This window comes from Jatropha curcas, chromosome 6 (assembly GCF_041381405.1).
Source record: "Jatropha curcas cultivar XTBG-Jc1 chromosome 6, XTBG_Jcur_1.0, whole genome shotgun sequence".
Lineage (NCBI taxonomy): Eukaryota > Viridiplantae > Streptophyta > Magnoliopsida > Malpighiales > Euphorbiaceae > Jatropha > Jatropha curcas.
In genome coordinates, this window is record NC_143156.1 from 18,319,692 (window position 1) to 18,332,013 (window position 12,322).

At 36.2% G+C, this 12,322-nt stretch overlaps 1 non-coding gene and 1 pseudogene across 1 annotated transcript; one reads left to right on the plus strand and one right to left on the minus strand.

Annotated features, from left to right (window-relative positions):
* Positions 1-8,156: 8,156 nt before the first annotated feature.
* On the minus strand, positions 8,157-10,806 carry LOC149495648 (uncharacterized; annotated as a pseudogene).
* LOC149495649 (small nucleolar RNA R71) lies at positions 10,315-10,421 on the plus strand. Its single transcript, XR_016321546.1, has one exon. It is a non-coding gene; the product is annotated as a small nucleolar RNA R71 (small nucleolar RNA).
* Positions 10,807-12,322: the final 1,516 nt, after the last annotated feature.

A 12,322-nucleotide genomic window follows, 5' to 3' on the forward strand; every position in this document is an offset into this window, starting at 1 on the left:
CTATCGAACTACGTTGACTTTGATCTTCCATTCAAACGGAAGTACGTAGGCACGTTTGGGATTTAACCCCGGGCGGCAAGTCGAAATCGCTTAAACTTTTTTATTGGTCCAACTACATCATTTACCCTGCAAAGCATTCATTGTTTTGGTTAGCTCATCAGCATGACATAGTCTCGGGATCCACCTCGGGTTCGTAGATCATGCCTTAAACATTGGGATAATTAACCTAGTAATTAGGTTAATTAAAAATCGGAGTCAACTTAGGGTTTTTTCCTAGTTTACCCTAAAATAATTAAACAAGGTGGCGACTCATACATTCACGTGCATTTATGCCCTTAGTCACATGCATTCATATGCCTTGGTATTTGGGGTAGGGGTTCACAGTCTTCCTTAGACCAAAGCTATTAGTTAATTAATTTATTATTAATTAATTTAAGAATTAATTAAAAATTCGTTAATTAACACTAGTATAATATAAGATTATAAATCGGGTCCTTGGGTCCTCGTACCCTACCTAAGCTTTATTTGGAGGAAGACTTGACCTCCTTGGTCGATTAACATCGTGGAGTTCCGATCCGGCCGCATCACAAGCACTAGGTTATAATCACTAAACTCAGACTTGGTCAATTAAGCCCGGTCCATCTGATATGTTATAAATTGCCAAGCCCGGTCCGTCCAACAAAACCATAAAACTAGTTCTCTAACAAAAGCCCAGTCCGTCTGGCACCCTATAAGCCCACTCCCCGAGTGGCACCTTTGAAACCTTTCCATCTTAATCAATGGTAGAACTCCTTGTACCTTGATCCTCATCCAAATGAGGTACGTAGGCATACCTACGGATTTCAGCCTAGGTAGCGAGCCCCCGACCAATCTGACCGGTGGAAATTTAGGGGAATGTATCGCACGACGTAGAATCCTCGATAAACGAGGCTAGAGTCGGGCTCCCATCCGAATTACATGCTTTTCCAATAATTTAGGCTTTTAATGTTTTGTCGATAATTGTCATGCATTAATAGTATGATCATGCATCAATAATATTGACATTCATGAAAAACTATTGTTGCGTCTCTTTTGAGTTCCCGCAAGTATACGGATCGCAACGTAGTAATAAAAGATCGATCCCACGAAGAACGGGTTGAGTCCACTTGCTACTTTATTCTTAATGATGTGTTTACAGAAATAAATACAAAAGTGATTGATTTCTATTTATGCTAAGGATAATGTTTAACTAAATTAAAAGATAAGTTTGTAGTTAAATACTTAGAATAACTAATCATAAAGACAAGTGTGTAGTAAAATACTTAGAATAATTAATCATGCACAGGGTTTTCTCTTTTCTATTCGAAAGCTTGTAATATACAATAAAGAATTCTTTAATTACATATGGTATAATATAATTCAACTTTTCAGTAGAGAATTATACTTTCTATTATATGTATTTCTACATATAATAAAATCCCTATTTTGTTGAATATTAAACCTAATTCTTATTCTTTGATTATTTCAATAAGACAGTTTTAACTTCAACAGAAATAAGTGAAATATTCATATGCAAATTCAATTCAATAAATTAAATCTCTTTGATCTTTACTAAACTATTTCCTTCTGAGAATATAATCTAGTAACTTTGATTAAACAAAGACCAAAAGATAACTTAAAGAATTTTTTATTGAATACTACCAATTAAATATTGTTGCTTTGCATAGAAGAGTTATGAAGAACAACATACAATAAGTCTATAAAACAAGAGAAAGAATGAATCTAACTCAAGCCTCCGGAGGGCGTCACACCTCGAGGAACTTCTTGGTGTTTCTTGGCACAATCAATAACAAGTGACTTTCGTCAATCTTGCTCTAAGTACTACTAACACACTTCTCCTAATACAATTTAAGTGTTTTTGTGAATCTAACTCTGAATAAGAATTACTTCTGTATCTGTCTTGCTTTACTTTGATTGCTATTTATAGAGGAGGAGAGTGATGGTGGTTTTGGTAGTGATTGGTTGGCCAAGAGGTGCTTCAGGTGACTTCTCTTGGGAAGAGTCCCGACTCTTACATGAAAAGATATGTTTTTCTGATGAAAAGGCAGCAATTACGTCTCCTGGAAATCTCGACTCGCGCTCGCGCTTGTAAAGGTCGCGCTCGCGACTTCTTCTCCAAATGCTTCTGCCTTTCAGAAGTTCTTTTCGCGCTCGCGCATCTTGAAGTCGCGCTCGCGACTTTTGCTGGCAAACCTTCTGCCTCTCAAAAGTGATTCTCGCGCCCGTGCAGATGGAAGGCGCGCTCGCGACTTTTGCTCCAATTGTTTCTGACTCTTGCATCTGCTTATCGCGCCCGCGTAGGTGGATGTCGCGCTCGCGACGTGGGCGTTTTCCTTTGTTGCGACTTGCCTCGCGGCGCGAGGGCTGGATCAAGGAATTCTCTTTTCTTTTTTTCTTGTTTTGGCCCTATTTTTGTATAGAACAAGTCTTTGCTCCAACTTTGTTCCTGCAATTCACTTTGAAACAAAACAACACGAACAAACGTAAAATGTACAAAAACAATCATGCATTCATGCAATTTATATCAAAATAACATAACAAGATTTGCCCGCTTTGCGAGGCTATCAATTCCCCCACACTTAGCTCTTTGCTTGTCCCTAAGCAAAATATTTATCCTTCTTTTTGAACTTCATGTTGATCATGTTTGTTTTTATTCATTGATTTAGACTTCTTAAGTAATCTACCAAAGATAAGAGATTTATGTGTTTTATGAACCAAGTAGTGTAAATGAATATGACATCTAAAAATTTCAAACATAGCAAACAAAAATCTAAAGTATAAGAAATCTAGCCATTTTAAGAAATGAGATAGGCAATCCTCCATCCTTAGAATGCAAAGAATAGGAAGTACTTTAGATAGCATACATGTATTGTTTCTTATCTCAAGGCATTTTTAGGTAGTCTTATTTCTATCTCACTAAGTGGTTGCATTTTATGCTCCATACCACTTTTTTTTTTTTTAATTTTTGTGGTTGCATTTTATGCTCCATACCACATTTTTCTTTTGCTTACCATTTTTCTTCTAGGTAGGTGGGAATGTAAATGATAAGTGGTTGCATTTTATGCTCCATACCACTTTTATTTTTAAAACGATTTTCCGTTATTCCCCTATCGTATATTTTTCTCTCTTGAACATACCTTCATCCTTTATTGATTTGAAACATACAAGTATTTAATTTTATTTGCTTCCTATTCTTCATTCAAGGCAGGATTCAAGCTTTTCTAAAACATAAGATAATGTCTAGATAATTAACTAAAGATTAAATTGTGCTATTTGAAAAATTTTAAAATGTCATATGTAAAATATCAATACCTAAGTTCATATAAGCATTCAATCTCTCTAACCATGGTATATTATTCAAGACTTCTATTTCAACAAGCAAAATACAAACAAATCAACATGTAGAGACTGAAACATTGAACTAAGGCAAAGAAGTTGACTTTTTTAATTGTCACAATTTTTTTTTTTTTTATGAACTGAGATAATAAAAGATAATAAAATGTAAGTCTCCCCCACACTTAAAAGACACAATGTCCTCATTGTGGGATGAGAAATGCAAAGAAAACACAACACATGCAATAACACATACAAATACTAAAAAAATAAAAAGAAAACTAAAAAGGGATAGAAAAACCTTAGGCCTCTGGAGAACCCGGAGGTGATGGAGTGAATTCGATGTTTTGATGGTGGAAATATTTCATCCACTTCCGTTCCATCCGTTCGTGGTTTTTCTGGATTGTATGCAGTTTTTGTCCCATGTCAAGAACAGTAACTTGCAAGGTTTCCTGCGATTGCTGTAAAGCTTCCACTTTACCCAACGCTTGCTTCCATCCGGCAACTTCATCTTCTTCTTCTTCCGCATGAGAAGATGATGTGACTGGCGCTTTGCCTTTCCGCTGTCTTTGTGTTTGTGCATTAGAGGTTCCTTCATTACGATCGCTTTGCCCGACTCTTGTTTCCCATGGCTTCCAACGATAAAGAACTGTGCTGCCAGTTTTTACTTCTTCAACCAAACCTGTCTTTTTCAAGAATGTGCCATCCATATACCGAAAAGTGTCTGTAGGTTGGGGCTGATAAGGTGGAATAGGCATTCGAGCAACATATGCCAAGATAGGTGCCAAACTACCCACTCCTAAAGTAACTTTGCCTTGATGATGAGAGGCGTTGTATATTGTATCAAGTATTATTCCTGCAACGTCCACTCGTTTTCCCTGCAAAATACAGTCCAACACAAACAAATCTCTTGTTTGGACTTTGGATGCTTCCACCCGTCCAAACAAGGCATAACACAAATACTTCTGTAGGTATAAAATACTCTCATCTTTTATCCATTTATTTCCAGCATTTCGGGGAGTAAAAGTTGATTGCCCCGTTAGTATTTCCCAAACGGAAGATGCATTCCATCCTTTCAGTTTAGGAGCACATCCACTTTTGGGGAATCCTAACCATTCATGCATTTTACCATATCCCACAGTTAATTCTTCTCCATCCACTCTAAATTTGATGGCCATTTCATTATCATCCACCCAATCAATAGTAGTCAATAACTCTAAACTTATTTTAGCATTTTCAGGGATTTGTAATTGACTAAATATTTCAAAATTTAGAGTTTTCAAATATTCCTACACTTTCTCTAAAATGCCAGTAGTCTGTAAAAAGGGTTGGTCAAGAAGATACATACCTGTGAAAGTGCACTTGGCAAGACGTGTGTAGCGTTCCCCTTCCTCCATAGTATATATGGGGAAAGGAGCCTTAAATCTGGTGGCCAAATCCTTTCGTGCTGGTGCAGAGGAGAAAGATCCTTCCTTGTTCTTCCTGGCTTTTTGTTTGAATGGCATGGTGTGAGTGTGGATGGAGATATTGTCGTTTAAGATACTCAGAAAAGAGGGTTGCTGGGAATTGGTTTTGTAGTGACAAAGTTTGGGGGTTTGTAAAGAAGGGAATTGAATTTCTTATATAGAGGAATTTAGGGAAGGATAGGGTTGAGTAGTTAATGGGGAAGTTGAAAAGGAAGAGTTTTGATTGGATTTGAAAGGGTATTTGCAGTTTTTGTAGGTTTGAATGCCTTGGGAAGGAGAAGAATTGATTGGAATGTGAGAGGGCAGTTGAGAATTTCTGACCGTTAGGAAGTTGCGCCAAAAATTTGTGGAATCGCTCCAGGAATTTTTCTGGAGTCGCGATCGCGTCTGCAACTTTGCGTTCGCGAATGGTTCTTCTCTTGCCCCTATCCTCCTTGTGTCCTAATCGCGCCCTTGTTTGGTATTATCACGATCGCGAGAGTGTATCTCCTTGTTTCTGACTTGGTTTGCAAGAACTCGCGCTCGCACAGATAGATGTCGCGATCGCGAATGGGGATCTTGAAGCTTCTGACTTCCCTTGTGGAGAATTCGCGCTCACGCAGATAGATGTCGCGCTCGCGAGTTTGGTTTCCTGCAAAATAGAATTCCCTGCACACTTGATTTTTGATGGGTTTCCCTTTTTTTAAAAAAAAAAAATTGATTAAAACAAATAATCAAATAATACATTATAATAAACAAAGTATATTAAGTAGTTATTGAAATTATACATTCTTATGAAATCGATTCAAAATGTTACCTGCGATGGATCATCAATCCTATTACCCAAATAAAGCTTACACCGTTGTCCATTTACCATGAATGTAGAACCATTAGATAGATTCTTCAATTCTAATGCTCCATGTTCTGCGACTTTGGTTACCTCAAATGGTCCACTCCATCTAGATTTCAATTTTCCAGGAAATAGGCGTAGTCTTGAATTGAATAATAACACTTGATCTCCTTCTTTAAATGATTTGATTCGAATTTGATTATCATGCCATTTCTTAGTTCTTTCCTTGTATAACTTGGCATTTTCATATGCTAATAATCTGATCTCATCAAGTTCATTTAACTGAAGTTTCCTTTTGTAACCAGCCTTGCTTAAATCAAAATTTAAAGACTTTATTGCCCAATATGCTTTATATTCCAATTCTAGGGGTAGGTGACATGCCTTACCATAAATTAAACGGTATGGAGACATCCCAATTGGTGTCTTAAATGCCGTTCTATATGCCCAGAGTGCGTCATCGAGTTTAAGTGACCAATCCTTTCGTGATGAATTGACAGTTTTTTCCAAGATCCACTTAAGCTCACGGTTTGAAATTTCCACTTGACCACTAGTTTGTGGATGATATGGGGTAGATACCTTGTGATGTACTCCATACTTCCTCAAGAGGCTTTCAAACGATTTATTTAAAAAGTGCGTACCTCCGTCACTTATAACTGCTCTTGGAACCCCAAATCTGGTAAATAATGCTTTTAAGAATTTGACCATTGTATTGGCGTTGTTTGTGACACAAGCTTGTGCTTCCACCCACTTGGAAACATAGTCAACAGCTACTAAGATATAACTTTTACCCTGTGAAATAGGGAATGGTCCCATGAAGTCTATTCCCCATACATCGAATATCTCTACCTCGAGTATGTTGGATAAAGGCATTTCATCTTTTCGACTTATGTTGCCAACCCTTTGACACCTGTCACAATGAGAGACAAATATACGAGCATCGTGGAATAGAGTGGGCCAATAAAAACCACTTTCCAAAACCTTTGAAGCAGTTCTATTTGCTCCATGATGCCCTCCATATGGACTAGAATGACAATGCATAAGTATATCTTGTATTTCTGTTTCCCCTACACATCTTCTAATCATACCGTCCATACATATCTTAAACAAGAATGGTTCATCCCATAAGAAATTTTTAGCATCTGCATAGAACTTCTTCTTTCGTGCATAAGTCATATATGGAGGTATGATGTTAGAAGCTAGAAAATTTGCAATGTCAGCATACCAAGGTGTGTGAACATGTTGTACTAACATTAAATTCTCATCTGGAAAACTTTCATTTATAATTGTAGTTTCTCCTATTGGTCCTTCTTCATTTTTCAGACGTGATAAATGATCTGCAACTAAATTTTCAGAACCCTTTTTGTCTCTAATTTCAATGTCAAATTCTTTCAATAATAATACCCATCGAATAAGACGTGGTTTTGCATCTTTTTTAGCAAACAGGTATTTCAATGCAGAATGATCAGTATAGATTATGACTTTTGCTCCTAACAAGTATGATCTGAATTTATCACATGCATACACCACAGCCAACATTTCCTTCTCAGTAGTTGTATAATTCATTTGAGTACTAGTTAGAACATGGCTAGCATAGTATATTACATGCAACTTTTTCTCATGTCTTTGGCCTAATACACAACCAACAGCAACATCACTAGCATCACACATTATTTCAAACGGTAATCCCCAATTGGGTTTTGCTATAACAGGCGCACTTACTAATGCCTTCTTTAAAGTTTTAAAAGCTTCTAAACATTCTGGAAAAAAATTAAAAGATGCATCTTTAACAAGTTAGTTAGAGGTTTAGCAATGATAGAAAAATTTTTCATAAATCTTCTATAAAATCCTGCATGGCCTAGAAAAGATCTTATACCTTTAACCGTAGTAGGAGGAGGTAATTTTTCTATAGCTTCTATCTTTGCCCTATCTGTCTGGATTCCTTCCTTACTTATTTTGTGCCCTAAAACAATGCCCTCATCAACCATAAAGTGGCATTTCTCCCAATTCAAAACCAAGTTAGCACTTTCACATCTTGATAATACAATATCTAGATTTTTCAAACAACCTTCAAATGAATCACCATACACAGAAAAGTCATCCATAAAGACATCCATAATTTCTTCTATGTAGTCATTAAAAATCGCGGTCATGCAACGTTGAAATGTTGCAGGTGCATTGCATAATCCAAAAGGCATGCGTCTATACGCAAATGTACCAAATGGACAAGTAAATGTGGTTTTCTCTTGGTCATTCGGAAAGATATAAATCTGAAAATATCCCGAATATCCATCAAGAAAACAATAGAAAGCATGACCAGCAATTCTTTCTAACATTTGATCTATGAATGGTAATGGAAAATGATCTTTTCTGGTGGCTGAATTAAGTTTTCTATAATCAATACATACCCTCCAACCTGTAGTGGTCCTAGTAGGAATTAGTTCACCATTTTCATTTTTTACTACAGTCATTCCTCCCTTTTTAGGCACATATTAAATTGGGCTAACCCATTGGCTATCCGAAATTGGGTATATTATTCCTGCATCTAGTAACTTGATAATTTCTTTCTTCACTACTTCTTTCATATTAGGATTAAGTCTCCTTTGTCTTTCTGCCTTAAGTATATGTCCATCCTCAAGATTGATGTAATGCATGACTCAATTTGGACTTATCCCCTTAAGGTCAGAAATTTGTCATCCTATACTCTTAATCCTATTTCTAACAATTTTTAATAAATCATTCTCTTGATCTACAGTTAATTTGTTAGAAATAATTATAGGAAGTGTGTGATCTTTACCTAAGAAAGCATATCGCAAATGACTTGGTAACTCTTTAAGGTCTACTATTGGTGGAACTTCAATTGATGGTGGTAATGGTTCATGCTCCCTAAGTAACATTTCAGGTCTTAAATTTATAAACTCCTCTTCTTCAATATTGACATTTTCTTCTTCAAATTTTTCATTATCTTCCAGGGTAAATATTTCTTGTATGCATGTATCAACTATGTCAATTCTCATGCAATTTCCCTCATCCATAGGATATTTCATAGCTTTATCTATATGAAACTCAATGACATCATCACCTATCCTAAGGACTAATTTTCCTTCTGAAACATCAATTAATGCTCTCCCTGTGTTCATAAATGGTCTTCCTAAAATAAGAGGGCAATTTTTATCATAAACAAAGTCAAGTATGACGAAATCAGTTGGAAAAATAAATTTGTCAACCTTAACAAGTACATCTTCAATGATACCATAGGGTCTTTTAATAGTTTGGTCAACAAGTTGTAAAACCATATTAGTTCTCTTAACTTCATCCTCTAATCCCAATTTCTTAAAGAGAGATAATGGCATCAAATTAATACTTGCTCCTAAATCACATAGACATCTAGGAAAATCTACTTTACCTAATTTGCATGGTATAGTGAAACTCCCTGGATCTTTAAGTTTAGTAGGTAACTTACTTGAGATTATGGAGCTACAATCCTCAGTTAGAGTGACTGTCGACACATCTTCCCAACTACATTTCTTTGAGATCAAATCTTTAAGGAACTTACCGTAGTTTGGAATTTGTGTGATAGCTTCCATGAGCGACATGTTGATATGCAAATTTTTCAGTTTATCAATAAAATTTAAGAACTGCTTATCTTGCTCCTGCTTCTTGAGCCTTTGCGGAAAAGGGGGCCTAGATTGATATGTTTTATCATTGTCCTTCCCCTTATTTTTTCCTGTTTCTTGTCCTCTTGATCCTGCACTATTTACTTCAATGCTCGGTTCACAAACCGGCTCCACAGTTGTATTATTCAAAATATTAACATCAGTACCCGAAGGAACTATTTTATCTACTATTTTTCCACTTCGTAAGGCAATGGCACTTACATTCTCCCTAGGATTCTTTTCTGTATTACTAGGAAGATTTCCCACTTCACGTGATGAAATGGCACTTGCAAGCTGCCCTACTTGTACCTCCAAATTATGTATGGATGATGAATGATTTTTGAATAACTTGTCAAACTTTGACTCTAACCATTTAAAACTATCATCTTGACTACTCATCTTTTGGTTGAATCCCTCTAGAAATTTATCAAGCTTATTAGTCAATTGTCCCAGCCTATCTTGAGATTGACTAACCTGATTGCCCCTTTCCTGATTATCATGATTTCTCCAAAAGGAATTATGATAATTACGATTTTCAGTATTATAAGTATGTGAGTACGGACCACGAACTTGTCCTTAGACATAATTCACTTGCTCCTCCATACTCGGATGCTTATAATTACATTCATTTGACACATGCCCATTTTGACCGCAATTGTCACAAATAAGAGGTGTTGATTTACTTATGTTTAAGTTATCAATTTTATAAGACAAAGCAGAAATTTGTGCTTGCATCATGGTTAAAGGATCTAATTCATGCACTTTCTTTACTGAATTCTTTGAAGAAGATGAAGACTCACTGCTAGTAGTAGAATGACTTACCTGAGCCCTTTCAGTTGGCCATATGCTATTATTGTTGGCCATCTTTTCTAGTAGCTCAATTGCATCATTAGTAATCTTCTTCATTAATGATCCTCCTGCCATGGCATCTATAGTTCCTCTTGTAGAAGGTGTCACCCCATTGTAGAAGGTTTGAATCAATATATTTTGGGGAAGGCCATGGTGTGGGCAAACTCGTTGGAGATCTTTATAGCGATCCCATGCTTCATATAGGGACTCATTTTCATGCTGGGTAAATGAGGTTATTTCTTTGATAAGCCTAGCGGTTTTTGCTAGTGGGAAGTACTTTGACAGGAAGGCTTGGGCTAGTTCTTCCCAGGTAGTGATAGAGTTTGGTGGTAATGAATTCAACCAAGCTTGCCTTGTCTTTCAATGTGAAAGGAAATAGACATAATTTGATGGCATCTGCTGGTACCGAATTCATCTTGAATGTATCACAGATTTCAAGAAAACTGGCTATATGTGAGTTAGGATCCTCATTTGGTAATCCGTAGAACTGAACACTATTTTGGAGCATTTGTAATAAAGCCGGTTTAATCTCAAACTGGTTAGCATTTACCGGTGGACGTACTACTCCCTTTTGTGAACCATTTAAACTTGGAGTCACAAAGTCCATCAACCTCTGTGGCGGATTTCCATCACCCATGATTCTTGAATTTCTTCTTTTTTTCTTCTTTTTTCGTTGTGAAAGAAATTGTTCAATCTCAGATTGATAATCCTCCAATTCGCTGTTTGAGGATCTGGTACTTAGCATATGAGTTATGTACACTATGTGTTCCTGCAAAATTTTGAATCAACTATAAGTATGTATCTTAATTAAAATAAAATGCAAATCACATATAAGAATATTTCGTTAAATGACAGAACACCGTTCCCCGGCAACGGCGCCAAAAACTTGTTGCGTCTCTTTTGAGTTCCCGCAAGTATACGGATCGCAACGTAGTAATAAAAGATCGATCCCACGAAGAACGGGTTGAGTCCACTTGCTACTTTATTCTTAATGATGTGTTTACAGAAATAAATACAAAAGTGATTGATTTCTATTTATGCTAAGGATAATGTTTAACTAAATTAAAAGATAAGTTTGTAGTTAAATACTTAGAATAACTAATCATAAAGACAAGTGTGTAGTAAAATACTTAGAATAATTAATCATGCACAGGGTTTTCTCTTTTCTATTCGAAAGCTTGTAATATACAATAAAGAATTCTTTAATTACATATGGTATAATATAATTCAACTTTTCAGTAGAGAATTATACTTTCTATTATATGTATTTCTACATATAATAAAATCCCTATTTTGTTGAATATTAAACCTAATTCTTATTCTTTGATTATTTCAATAAGACAGTTTTAACTTCAACAGAAATAAGTGAAATATTCATATGCAAATTCAATTCAATAAATTAAATCTCTTTGATCTTTACTAAACTATTTCCTTTTGAGAATATAATCTAGTAACTTTGATTAAACAAAGACCAAAAGATAACTTAAAGAATTTTTTATTGAATACTACCAATTAAATATTGTTGCTTTGCATAGAAGAGTTATGAAGAACAACATACAATAAGTCTATAAAACAAGAGAAAGAATGAATCTAACTCAAGCCTCCGGAGGGCGTCACACCTCGAGGAACTTCTTGGTGTTTCTTGGCACAATCAATAACAAGTGACTTTCGTCAATCTTGCTCTAAGTACTACTAACACACTTCTCCTAATACAATTTAAGTGTTTTTGTGAATCTAACTCTGAATAAGAATTACTTCTGTATCTGTCTTGCTTTACTTTGATTGCTATTTATAGAGGAGGAGAGTGATGGTGGTTTTGGTAGTGATTGGTTGGCCAAGAGGTGCTTCAGGTGACTTCTCTTGGGAAGAGTCCCGACTCTTACATGAAAAGATATGTTTTTCTGATGAAAAGGCAGCAATTACGTCTCCTGGAAATCTCGACTCGCGCTCGCGCTTGTAAAGGTCGCGCTCGCGACTTCTTCTCCAAATGCTTCTGCCTTTCAGAAGTTCTTTTCGCGCTCGCGCATCTTGAAGTCGCGCTCGCGACTTTTGCTGGCAAACCTTCTGCCTCTCAAAAGTGATTCTCGCGCCCGTGCAGATGGAAGGCGCGCTCGCGACTTTTGCTCCAATTGTTTCTGACTCTTGCATCTGCT